The sequence below is a fragment of the Phacochoerus africanus genome, chromosome 6 (genome assembly GCF_016906955.1).
Source record: "Phacochoerus africanus isolate WHEZ1 chromosome 6, ROS_Pafr_v1, whole genome shotgun sequence".
Lineage (NCBI taxonomy): Eukaryota > Metazoa > Chordata > Mammalia > Artiodactyla > Suidae > Phacochoerus > Phacochoerus africanus.
Genome location: NC_062549.1, coordinates 79,046,608 through 79,059,640, shown reverse-complemented (window position 1 = coordinate 79,059,640; position 13,033 = coordinate 79,046,608). Strand labels below are relative to the sequence as shown.

General features: G+C 43.0%; 1 protein-coding gene across 6 annotated transcripts in view; it reads left to right on the top strand.

The window, feature by feature from the left end:
- SNTG1 (syntrophin gamma 1) overlaps positions 1-13,033 on the top strand; it is a 452,524-nt gene that overhangs the window by 178,575 nt on the left and 260,916 nt on the right. For 5 of the 6 annotated variants that reach the window (XM_047783939.1, XM_047783941.1, XM_047783938.1 and 2 more), the window contains one exon: positions 2,820-2,894. The exons of the other annotated variant lie outside the window; for it this stretch is intronic. The gene's annotated coding sequence lies outside the window, so the exon portion shown is untranslated. The remainder of the gene's footprint in view (positions 1-2,819; positions 2,895-13,033) is intronic. 6 annotated transcript variants of the gene reach the window in all.

Here is a 13,033-nt window from a genome sequence, read left to right as displayed (position 1 = left end):
AAATTTTTGTGTGATATCTATCTTTTATCTTTTTAAATCTATTGAGACTTAATATGTGGCCTAATATATGGTCTTTCCTGTAAACTACCTTATGTTACACTTGCGAAAGATGCGTGTGTTGTTGTTGTTGGGTAGAGTGTTCTATTGGATCTATTTATTGTGTTGCCCATTAAAATCTGTCTTTGTAGCCCTCTCATAGTTTTTTTTTAATCTATTGTGTTTTTTTTTAATCTCCAGATCTTTTTAGGCTTTCTGTTTCTTTATAGATATTTCTATTTTGTTCAAACATCATTTTCCTGACTTTCACCACATCTTGCTTTTAATCTGTGTCTTTAGGTCAGGTGTTTTAACGTCTTTATAAATCAGTGGAACAGCAGAGAAAGCCCAGAAATAAACTATATACCTATGGTCAATTAATCTATGAGAAATGAGGCAAGAATATACAGTGGAGAAAAGATAGTCTCTTCAATAAGTGGTGCTATGAAAACTGGACAGCTACATGTAAAAAAAATGAAATTCAAACATTCTCTTATACCATACCCAAGGATAAACTCAAAATGGATGCAAGGCCTAAATGTAAAACTGTATACTATAAAACTCCTAGAGGAAAAACATAGGCAGAATACACTTTGACGTAAATCACAGCAATATCTTTTTGGATCTGGCTTCCAAAGTAGTGGAAATAAAAACAACAATAAACAAATGGAACATAATTAAAGCTTTTGCAAAGCAAAGGATATCATCAACAATATGAAAAGACAACCTACAGAATGGGAGAAAATGTTTGAAAATGATGTAAACAACAAGAGATTAATCTCAAAATACACAAACAACTCATGAAACTCACCATAAAAAAATTCAAAAAATAGGAAGAAAAATCTAAATAGATGCTTCTCCAAAGAAAATGCACAGATGGCTCAAAAGCACATGAAAAGATGCTCAACATTGCTGATTATTAGTGAAATGCAAATCAAAATTACAATAATGCATCACCTCACGCTGGTCAGAATGGCTATCATCAAAAAGTCTACCAACAGCAAATGCTGGAAAGGATGTGGAGAAAAGGGAACCCTCCTATATTGTTGGTAGGAATGTAAATTGGTACAATCTCATAGAGAACAGTTTTGAGATTCCATGGGAAACTAAAAATAGAACTACCATGTGATCCAGCAGTCCCACTCCTGGGCATACACATAGAGAAAACCATAATTTGAAAAGATACATGTAACCCAGTCAGTATTCAAGGCAGCACTATTTACAGTAGCCAAGACATGGAAGCAACTTAAATGTTGATTGACAGATAAAAGATGTGGTACATTATACAATGGAATATTACTCAGCCATAAAAAAGAACAAAATAATGTCATTTCCAGCAACATGGATGGACCTAGAGATTCTTATACTAAGTGGAGGGTGGGGTGGGGACTATTCCATAATTATCCCCACAGCCCCAGGCTATACTCTAGGCCTCCCAACCTGGCCAAGCTTCAGCTTTCTGGTTGTTCAGTAGCCACAGGCTCTGTATACATCTGATGTGTATTCAGAAGTGGAGTGTATCCAGTGGGTCAGATGTGGGTCTCTGACACCCCTGGGTGGCTGCATGCCCACCCCCCGACTTCCCTCGAGTCCCCGCTTTTCTAAGTGTGACACCTCAGCCGGCTGTCACGTTGTTAATATATCGGAGTATTTTTAAAGCTACAGTTGAGTTTGTGGGAGGACAGATAACATAAACGGGATCATTACACATTAAGAGGCAAAGGCAGACACATCATTCGAGCCCTTAGATTAGTGATCTGTTGCTCAGGTCTTGATTCATTGAGGCCAACTCTTCCCTGCATATAAAACAGAGTTAATAGCTATGTCTCATTAAAAATAGTAATCACCTCTTGGTATCAAATCAATAGGCTATTCCTCACAAGGAATGCTTTTAAATATTATCAATAATTTAAACTAATTCTAATTCTAACTCTAAAGGCTGCTCTATTGGCAGTTTAGATCTAAATGCCAGCTCTGGCAGACACAATTTGGGGCAAATTACCAGGTAGCTCTTGTCCCTCTTCTAAAGACAATTTTCCTAAAATGTGTTCTGTACAACCTAATCTTTATGACATTAGCCATTTGAAAAATCCTTATTACTTTATTTCTCCATTTTTTTTGTTTTCTGAATTTTTTCATTGACATATAATAGACTTACATTATTATATACGTTTCAGGTGTACAAAATGGTGATTCGATATTTTTATGCATTACAAATTGGTCACTGTCATAAGTTAGTTACCACCTGTCACCACACAAAGCTCTTGGGACACTATTGACTCATTCCCTACACTGTCCACTTCATCTCCATGATCATTTATTTGGTAGCTGGAAGGTTGTACCTCTTATTCTCCCTCCCCTGTTTTACTCATACTGCAGCCCACTGTCCTCGGGCAACCACCTGCTTATGTTTTCTTCCAGAAGTTTTTTGTTTCTGGTCTTGCCTTTAAGTCTTGGATCAGGCCTGAGATCATTGGTACACGGTGTGAGGGAGCAGTCCAGTGGGATCATTGTGCCTGGAGCTGCCAGTCTCCCCAGCACCATTTACTAAAGAGGCTGTCTTTCTCCCTGTGTGTTCTCGCCTCCTTTGCTGTAGTCTTATTTCTCCTCTTGATACTCTAGGCTCTGAGTTGCTCCTAGATCTAGCAAGGAAATGTGGTAAAATTGTATGTGAATGGGGTGCATATGTTCCTGGTGGAGAGAGTGAGTAAATTTCAGCGTACGGATTTCATTCCTTCCCTTTTGAATGCTCACAGGACTGTATTTTTGCTTTCTGCATCTAGACTACTCTCCAGAATGTTGAGATTGCCAGAGAAGTGACCTCTGCAAAAGGAGAATATTGCTCTCCCTGAATTCAAGTAAGACCATTACTTTTAAATAAGTCACTGTGGGTAACGGTATTGCTCTCCAAGAAAATGTTATTCATTACCTACTTAGAATTTCCCAAAGTCAGGTGTTGGGTGTGTTCACCTCGCATTGAGCAGAGCCCTCTCTACAGGACTTCAGAGGACCACTCCCTGCCACCCTGACCGCAGCCCCAGAAGGCTCGCAGATTAGAATCAAAGAGAGGTACAAATACAGTTGTAACGAGGGTGGTAGAAGTTCTGGAGCAGCTCTTCACAGCCTCCAGGTGCCTTCTCTGTGATCACAGTGTTGATAGTTAAAAAATATCTCTGGGTGCCTTTCAAACATTTGTCTCTCTTGTTAGGAATATATCTTTGCCTCCACGTTTGTTTGCTTGTTTGGAGTGGCATACACTTTACCAACAGCAACGTGCCCGAACTGATAGTGTCCTGGGAGAGGCTGAAGGAGGGGGGGATCCTGTGCGCAGCCCCCCACACAGCCTGTTCCCACGTGGACCATCTCAGACCACACACTTCAGCACACACGGCTAGGACTCTCACAGTCTCTGACCCGACCTGTAGCACCGTACTGGTGCCTCCTGCGTTTGTCCGCTTTTAAAGCTGACTGGCCCCCTGCCTGCATGGGAGAAAGGCCCGAGGGCCAGAGCAGCTGCTGGCAGGGCGCAGGCGGCCCTTCCTTCCAGCCCGGTGCTTGTCTCGCCTGGGCCAGGGCGGCCCTTCCAGGACAGTTTAATATCACTAAAACGAGGCTGCTCTAACGTAAATACTTAATGTCTGAACTGCGAAGTGTTAAGCTATGGTTCCTTTCTGAGCTTTGAAGACGTCGGAGACACCTGACCTTGTACTCGGACTTGTCTTTGCCTGGTCTCCTCCCTCTTCGTGTTAAATGTCACAGCTGCTCACCCGAAGCAGCTTCTCTCAGCCCATTTGCCTGCAGACTTGTTATTCAAATTCCCAGTCCTTTCTGGCAAATTTGTGCTAGTAGAGCCTCTAAAACGTTCTGCTTCTAGTTTTGCGGACTGTGTGGTCTGTCATGGAAATGGAAAAAATGACAGATTTACCAATACAAAGAAGCCTGGTCTTGAGCCCAAGACTGACTTTGAATGTAAGCAGCTTTCTTGTGTTTTCTGACTTCGGTGAGCTCTCCACCTGGCTCGCTTATGGGGGTCTGATGGACGTGCAGCCACCAGGAGGTGCGGCTCCTGGCTTTGAAGTCCTGGGGATTCTGGCTCCCAGGTCAAAACAGACACTGACTTCTGTTACAGCTTTTCCTTCTTTCTGTTCCCGTGAGAGTTTGAAGTAAGAAACTAGAACTTCTCTTGGTGACCCCAGGATCTACCATCATAACAAATATACAGAAATGTATTCTTCAGAAAAATTAAAAAGTTGATGAGAATGTTTCTGAGGCTGCTTTCTGGGTATTTCAGAGATGTCCCGCCATAGATCAAAGTCTTGCTACATTGAAAAAAAACCCTCTGTTAATCTCCTTTCCACCTCCCAGCCAGGATGAGTGGATTTCTGGAAGCTCAGACATTGCTTTCCTTCATGGACAGAGTAATCTACGCTGCTCTAGTCTTGATAATCCTGTCTTGCCCTGTTCTGGAAAACTCAGGCCAGAGAAGGTTGGGTAATTCCATCCATGTGAAGACTCCTAGCAACCTCTAGGAGCTATACCTACCTACCTATCTAACTATCATCTCTCTATCATTTATGTATGTATCTATCTGTCTATCTATAGAAAGAGAGAATTTGTGCAAGACCCAAGGTCCCCCTGAGATGCCGCTGATGATAAAGGAAGCAGCACAGGGTGTAGGATAGACTCCTAAGCATCACCCTCTAACTGCTAAGCCCAGCGGCATGGCTACAGAGCAGAGTGGGAGGAACCCCGACGTGTGAAACTAAACTGAGTGGAGGCCGTGGGGCTCCCTGTGAGTGTGGCCCTAGCTCTCCAGCTTCCCCACTCACTCTGCCCAGCCCACTTGGAGCTGACGCTGCCTTGCTTGCTGGCAGGTGGAACGGCCCTGGTGACGGCTCACCGGTCTCCAGAGTCACAGAGGGCCAGGCTTTGGCGCGGCATCCAGGTGCTTCCTGGGCAGGCTCAGGCTCGAGATGCTGGTCACCAGGCAGAAGCACAGGGGTCCAAGCTCACAGGGTGACACTGGCCATGACACAAGGGCCACGACATGGGGGCGGGGCTGTCTTCAGGGAAGGGAGAGCACCCTCATGGGCCATGACCCCCCCTTGCCCCCTGGCTCAGTGTGCGTCCCCATTCACTCTGTGCCATCAGGTTCCACAGGATTTGGCAAAGGCCCAGTGTCATGAAGTCACTGCCAGAGTGGCACAGAGAGGGCTGTCACCACCCACAGGCATCCCCTGCCTACACCTAGTCCACCCTCCTCCCCTCCTTCTAAACTTCCAGAAACCACTGATTTTGAATCATTTCTGCAGTTTCACCTTTTCCCAAAGTCACATAATAAGAATTGTCCAGGGTTCAAACCTTTTCAGGTGGCATCTTCCCTTCCCGGCATGTCTTTTGGGGGCCCAATAGGTACTTTCTTTTCATCTGAATCACACCCACTCAGTAGAGGTACCACTGTGTGTTCATCCATCACTCTGGGAAGGAATTATGCAGAAAGCTGCCATAAACACTCGGGTGCAGGTTAAATACTTTTTTGACCCATTTGGTTGAATACCTAGTAGTGCAGTATTCATCCTGCCTGGTAGAGTAAGTACACTTTTGTAAGAAACTCTCCTCCTGTGGTCCAGAGTGGCTGCCCATATTTCATCCCTGCCAGCAGGGACAGAGAGCGTCTCTTCTTCTGTATCCTTGCCAGCAACTGGTCATGTCGGTTTTTTTTTAATTTTAGTTTTTTTAATATTTAACTTTTCTGGTATCTTTGTAGAATTAAAAACCAAAACATTTACAAGACACTTTAAAATTTTTTCTCATAATAAGTACAGACATTTGGAAAATTTTCTTCCAAAATAAAGTTGATTAACACTCTACCCAGCAAATATACATTATGAGCAATATTTGGTAAGAAACACTGACATTGAGGTAAAAGCAGAAAATGCTGTAGTGGTAGTTAGTTGTAAGTGGTCTGAGGCATTTTCCTATTCCACGGCCGCAAATGGAGCTGGTTCACAAGGTGCTTTTTCCACAGTGTACATTCTCCTTATTTCCTTAACTGAATTGAGTTGAACTGGTGTTTACAGCATTTACTGCTTCAACAAGTCAACATTTTGAGCGTTTAAAGAAGAAAATAACAGGAGTACAATGCATAACGGTTAACAGCTTCTTATTTCTTTTTTAAACTTTCTTTTTAATGTGGTGGCTAGTAGGTAATAACAGTGATTAAAGGTAAGAAAATGATATGAAATTTTGTCTCTAAGAATGATGCCTAACACATCGTTCCTCTCTGCCATGGGAGCTCCGGGCACTGTCTGATCTGAGGATCAGTGTCATCATGTGACACTGACAGAGTGGCTGGTGTGGCCCCCTGAAGCCGGTGCTCAGTCTGCTTTTATTCTGACTCAAAACTGGGAGCTTTTACCCACATTAGGTGTATGTTTAGTTCAAAAACTAAAGCTGGCCCAGAAAAAGGGGTACAGGGGCCAGAAATGACTTGTCCTTTACTGTGGGGGGGAGGGACTCATGGACAATCTCCACACAATAGGACCCTAGAAAGTCGGGAGGAACATAATGACTCCAACAGAGATGTGATGAATTAAAGGATGAGATTAAAATAGAATTGTTAATGAATAGAAATACTATCCCATGATTTTATTGTGTTTTTTTTTTAACATACTCTTTGAAATAATAGATCAGCGTTTCTCAACATAGATCCCACATCAGAATCACCTGGACAGCTTGTCCCTTAGCTCCCAGCCCAGAGTGCCTGGTTCAGGAAGTTTGAGCTGGGCCTGAGGACCTGCATTTCTAAGAGTTCCCAGGCACTGCTGATGCAGGGCCCACACTTCGAGGAGCACTCGAGACCGCGTAACGGATGACTCATGGCGAAAGCAAGTGCTAAGTGCACAGTACTGTGACTTATTGCTGCAGGAGTCTGTTCTCTGGGTCAGGGAATCTGCCCTCGGTCACACTCCAGGCTCCTGGGTCCCTGTGGCACGTCGGCTTGCGTCTCTGTTTGATCTTTACACTGCAAATGGAGCATCCAGTATGATTCAGAAGAGATACAATTTTGAGTATGACTATTGACTATTCTAGGCATAAAACATAGTATCTTTACAAAAAGGCATAAAAATAAAAAGAGGAAAGATTTCAGATTGCTCTCAGAAGCAGATCTAAGAACTGAGGTTCTTCAAATCTTAATTCTCTATTTTTTTTTTCCCAAGTTAAATTCTAACCTAAGCTAATTCTCCTCTAGAGCACCACTGAGTGAAGGTTATTTTGTGAACAATGGCAGAACATTTTCTCATGGTATGGGCATTTTCTATTTGAAAATTAAATCATCTGTAACTATTGTTTGGCAGCTTTCATGGGTTCATTCATTGACTCGGCAAGCATGTATGGCGTGCCCACCATGTGTGCCAGGGAGCTGAAAATCACTCCCAGATGGAGCCCGGAGTCTAGTGGCTTGTAACCGGGGCTTTACAGAGGAAGGTGGTGCCTTCTGCTGCTTGTCCTCTCGGGATAACTTTCCACGTCACAGTATAAGACTGTGTGCGCAGTGCCAAGTTCAGCTGGTAACTGTGTTTTACCATCGTCGCCGTCCTTGACCGAGGAGGTCAGAACAAAAGGTAGTGAGACTCATGTTTCATATTTTCTGCTCTTAAAATTATAATTCAGATGTGTTTTTATTCAGTGTGTCAAATTAAGAAACAATAAATGAACATGCTGGATTAACCGCAGAAGATTGATTTCTGCGTCACAAACTCAAATGGCTGCGCTGCTCTCCTAGCTTAAGGGCAGCAGTCAAGTGCAACACAAGTGCAATTCACGCGTCTGCCGGCGGCGGCTCAGTTAATGGCAGTCCCGGGAGCTGTGCCCAGTCTGCTTGAAGCACAGGGCACCAGCTGATTGAAGCGTTTCTCCCTGGGGTTTCCTGGTGGCACAGCGGGTTAAGGATCTGGCGCTGCTGTCGCACGGGTTCGATCCCTGGCCCAGGAATTTACACATGCTGCGGGCACAGCCAAAAAACAGTGTTTCTCTTTGAGGAATGATGATTCAACATCATGATTCAAATGGATGCCCTGTTCTGTTTGAAAACCTGGGAAAGCTGTAGTCACAGCACACACTCTTCTTTTTTTCCCCTAATATTTGCTAGTGTCTTTTAAAGGTGTATTGTTTCAATAAAGCTTTTGCACACTCTTGTAGAAGATTTGTAAGCCGTTCTAACACTGCCTATTGACAAGGCAGATTCTGCCTGCATCGCAGAGGTAACAGCCTGGTCCCCTGGGGGGACCACGGGATCCAGGTGAGGGGGCAGCCAGCTGGTCACTCAGAGCAGATGAAGCACAGTGACCAGAGTGCCTGCTGGAGAAAGGGTGGATTAGCAAGATGATAAGAGTAAATTTGGCTTTGGTAGAATGGTACAATTGCTTTACAAACAGCCTGCCTTTCATTGCCAGTAAGCAGAGCGGGGTTAGGGTACTTCCTAAATAAGCAGTTTGTTATTTTTCTTTTATTGCTCTTTTTTTTTTTTTTACCAAATTTTACCATTTCAGAATTGTGCTACTTTCATGTGCCTTGCCGTATGTCATAAATATTCTTTTTTTTTTAAGCTTATAGGTTTATGGGACTTTTTGTCAAAAACATTAGTCTGAGTTTTTTTTTAATACTAGGCTATGATTTTCCAAGAAACAAAAGCCTCTCTGATGTCAAAATATCAGCCTTACATATGACTGTTTTTGTTCATTGGAAACATCGAATTCTTGGCCTTGGTTGTTCCCATGTGCCAGGTGACTGGGGAATCATTCAGTTCATTCCCAAGAGCATCATTTGAAATCGTTTGGCAAATCACTTACTTTGCTGTCTTTAGTTAATTAACTGCAAATTATTTTGAGAACCCCACACCTTTAACACAGGATCCTGGGGGGAACATGTTCTTGAGATGAGACCAATGGTCCCAATTACTACTAGATTTGTCCTCAATAAGTTTGTGTGTCCTGACAGGACAGGAGAGGCAGGGTCCCCAGGACCGTAGGTCACAGACGGCGCAGAGGGCCGAGTGCAGCTGCACCTGCTGAGAACCACGCTGTGCAGAGCAGAAAATAGCAACAATAGGGTTTCGTGTCAGATTGGTTGGTGGTTTTTTAAGAACAAAACCAGAAGCAGTTTGGTGCCATCCGTCTCCTGGCACGGGAGGCAGGTGTCTGTGGTGTGGCTGCTGGACTGACTGGCTTGACCTCTTTTCCCTGGGCCTCGGCTCTCTGGTCCATTGTGTAGGAAAGTTAGCACGGACCCGGGGTGACAGTGCCCTGGGGATGAAGGTGGCCTCTCACAGGCAGAGGGATGGAGGAATTTTGAAAGTACAAATAAATTTGAAAAACACAAATTTGGAGTTCCCATCCTGGTGCAGCAGAAATGAATCCAACTGGGAACCATGAGGTTTCGGGTTCAATCCCTGGCCTTGCTCAGTGGGTTAAAGATCCAGCATTGCCGTGAGCTGTGGTGTAGGTCAAAGAGGTGGCTCGGATCTGGCGTTGTTGTGGCTCTGGCATAGGCTGGCAGCTACAGCTCCGATTCGACCCCTAGCCTGAGAACCTCCATGTGCCTCAGGTACAACCCTAAAAAAAAAGAAAAATACAAATTTAATCATACCTTTCTCTTGGGGTGTTTATTTGCTTTATTTATTTGTCATATTAACAAAAGAGCTGAATTTGTACTCAATATCAAATACCTATAAACAGGTAAAGTATGCAGTGAATGCAGGATTTGTCCACTTATTTTCAAGCAGAGCTTCATTTTTAACATTTAAAAATATTAAAACGTCATTCTACTTAGGAGACTTTCCTTATGGCTTAGGTTCACCTTTTGTCAGTTGAAAACTTCATTTCTTCTCAAATACAACCAGGATGCTTACAGCATTTTAAGGACTTTGCTAAAGTCTTTGAATACTCTATCTTCCTGTTAATATAAAGATACAAATCCTTCAGTAGAAACATACATCAGTATAATTTATTTAAAATACAGTGATTCCCATTTCAATGCTATCTTCAGAAAGTGATAGTTATCCTCTGTATACATTATATCACAAAACTCTACATTTCTAAGAGTTGAACCCATAGGGTAACCAAATAGACGAATCATCACAATTTCTCAAGCATCTTCTATGGATGCCTCTCCTCACTGCTTGACATGAGATATTCATTTGATGATCTGAGGACAAACGAGGTGGCACAAATGAAAGGCTAAGAAAAGATGATATGACATTTTTGAGAACAGACCCCAGTGCTACCAGTGAACAAGATTTGTCTTGGAAAGAAATCTTATGTGTTCCATGCATAATTTAATCTCGAAAGGGCTTAAGAGAATTATAAAGCATAACAAAGTGTGTTACTTTAGCATAAACACTGGAAACCTTGAGCCAATTAGGTAAACTTTAGAAGGAATCAATTAATTTAAACCATTTAAAACCACATAAGTAAGAAAGATAAAGAGAATCCATTTCCCACCTCTGCCCTGATTACAAAGGTCCCAAGTGTCCATGGTACATCAAGGAGTTAGAGGAGAGGCCTGTAGTTTATGCTGAGGTGGAAAAGGATTTCATGCCATGAGCCAAAGTTTGTTCAGTTCTTTCAGCAGAGAAAGGGTAGAGATGACTAGTTTGCTGCTTTAACTTTTGACAATATATGCAATTACAGTCTATTTTTAGAGAACCTCGTTGTGTTCTACCTTTACTCTGAAAAGTTTTCATTGCATCCCTTTTAATGTTAAACGTGTTGTGTCACGGAGGTGATGAACCAAAAGCTGTGTTGGGGACCATATTCTTCATGTGATTAAAAAAGAAATGTTTTTTTTTTCATTGGTGAAAATCTTGATGCTTTTGACTTTAAAATGTTATTTATTTGTAAAATGTGCATCCGATTCTAATTTGATAAGTTCTTTAAGAAATATCTGTAAAAGATGGTATACTAAAGTGGACAAATTTTAGTTTAGATGTTACAAGGAATTGGCGTCAGCATATGTGTCTGTATATGTGCATCTTTGATTCGAGTTCCTTTCTTAATTTATATAGCCTTCTTACAAACAGTAAGTTTCTGTTGCCATCATGGCAGCACAATTTGTCTATAATTTTATGTCAGGACTTTGCTTTAGTTATCTTTTGCTGTTCAGTAAATTAGCACAAATTAAGTGTCTTACAGCAACTCATATTGATTGTCTCCAAGGGTCTCCAGGTCAGGAGTCTGAGCTCAGCTGGCTGAGCGCTCTATCAGGGCCTTCTCGAAGTTTCACCCCAGGTGTTGGCTGGCATTTGCTCAAAGCTCTCAGAGTTGTTTCTGATCCTATTTGTGTCTAAGTTACTCACTCTGAACCTCTTTCTTTGAGCCAATTAGGTAAACTTTAGAAGGAATCAATTAATTTAAACTACTTAAAACTATATAAGTAAGAAAGATAAAGAGAATCCATTACAGCACAGGTGACTGCAAGTATTTCGAGCGCTATTAGAGGTGCTCCCAGGCTTACAGCAAGCTGCCTACATGGCAGCTATTTCACAAGACAACAGCAAACAGCAAGATGTAAGAAATAATGCAGAAATGCTTATTTCCAGAGGGATCTGTTCCATTGTATAACTTGAAAATGCTTTCAGCTTTAATAACTTGGGATTAGACTGTCAGATTTCTGACTAGTCAGAGGTCAACTTACTTTCAAGGTCTTTGGAAGAGGCACGCTCTAATGCTGCCACCGAGCTTGACATTGCCGGCCTCTGATCCAACAAGAACATCCACTGCTAGGAAGTTAAGTCAAGACTCTTGCAGAGCTTCTAATACTGACAGTTGTCACTGGTAAGAGTTCCCTCTTCCAGACCACAGCTATGATCTACTCAGCATCCTTTTGGGGATTCTGTCTTAGCCCCGCTCACTGCAGCTACCCATCCTCGGAGCCATGGTGTGTGTGTGCAGCTGCTTTTGTTGGCTGATCGCTTCTCCTCTGTAAATGGACACCCCTGGAATTCTGAGTCCAGGCAGCCCCTCTCTTTTCTCAGTTGACCACACCTCAAAGAATACAAGTGACAAGGGTAACACTAGAAGCTGGAAGGAGGGTGCAATTTCGTAGCGAGAGATACGGAGGACAAATAAACTTAGGTATTGGAAAAGGGGAAAAGGATTTAGAGTGATGCCTGCAGCCAGTGCAATGGGTGCCCTGGGCTGCTGAGGTCTAATGAATAATGCCTCGGCCGCCAACACATTCAGCAGGCCAGGAGGGAGGGAGTCACTGTGGTGCCTGGTGACACAGAGCCTCCGGATTGGGCCTGCTGCTAGATTAACCTTCTGGGTCACACTTGGGCATCCAGGATACACTGCACCTGGGTCAGGGTGTTTCTCAGTTGAAAAATCTAAATTCCATAAAGACTTTATTTCAGAACAGGGTCAGATACCACTTATTTTAGGGAAATGGTCTAATTTAAAAAATATTTACAGATATTTGGTGAAATGTTGACTAGGTCATAGTGTATTAAATCGTCTATGATCTTCCTCAGACTCCTGTTTCTCTTTGACCTTTAGCAACCCAGTGTCATTTAAAAGACTGCAAACAGCAGAGTGCAAGAATGTTTCAGAGAGCACCGTGTGTGTGCGCGCGCGCGCGCACGCGCGCGTGTGTGAGGGTGCATGAGTGTGTGTGTGTGAGTGTCCAGGCCACTGTACTTAAATTATTTACATGGGAGGGCATGTGAGCTTGCCAGGCAAATTAGGGACTAACTTGACCAAGTCGAGGAGGGATTTTCTCTTTGCTACTGTTAAAAGATAGACTGAGACATATTAACTATTTGAAGCATTTATATGATCCAAAAATAGATTCCAATCAGGCAGCACCAGACCTGTGGTGGGTAGGAGCTCTCCCCGACAGGAGCTGAGGAAAGCCTGACAGAGGAGAAGGAAAAGCAAAGCAAGAGGCTTATTGGATTGGCAGGTTCAGCCACTGCCTGGTTTGGAAGAGCCAGTGGCTG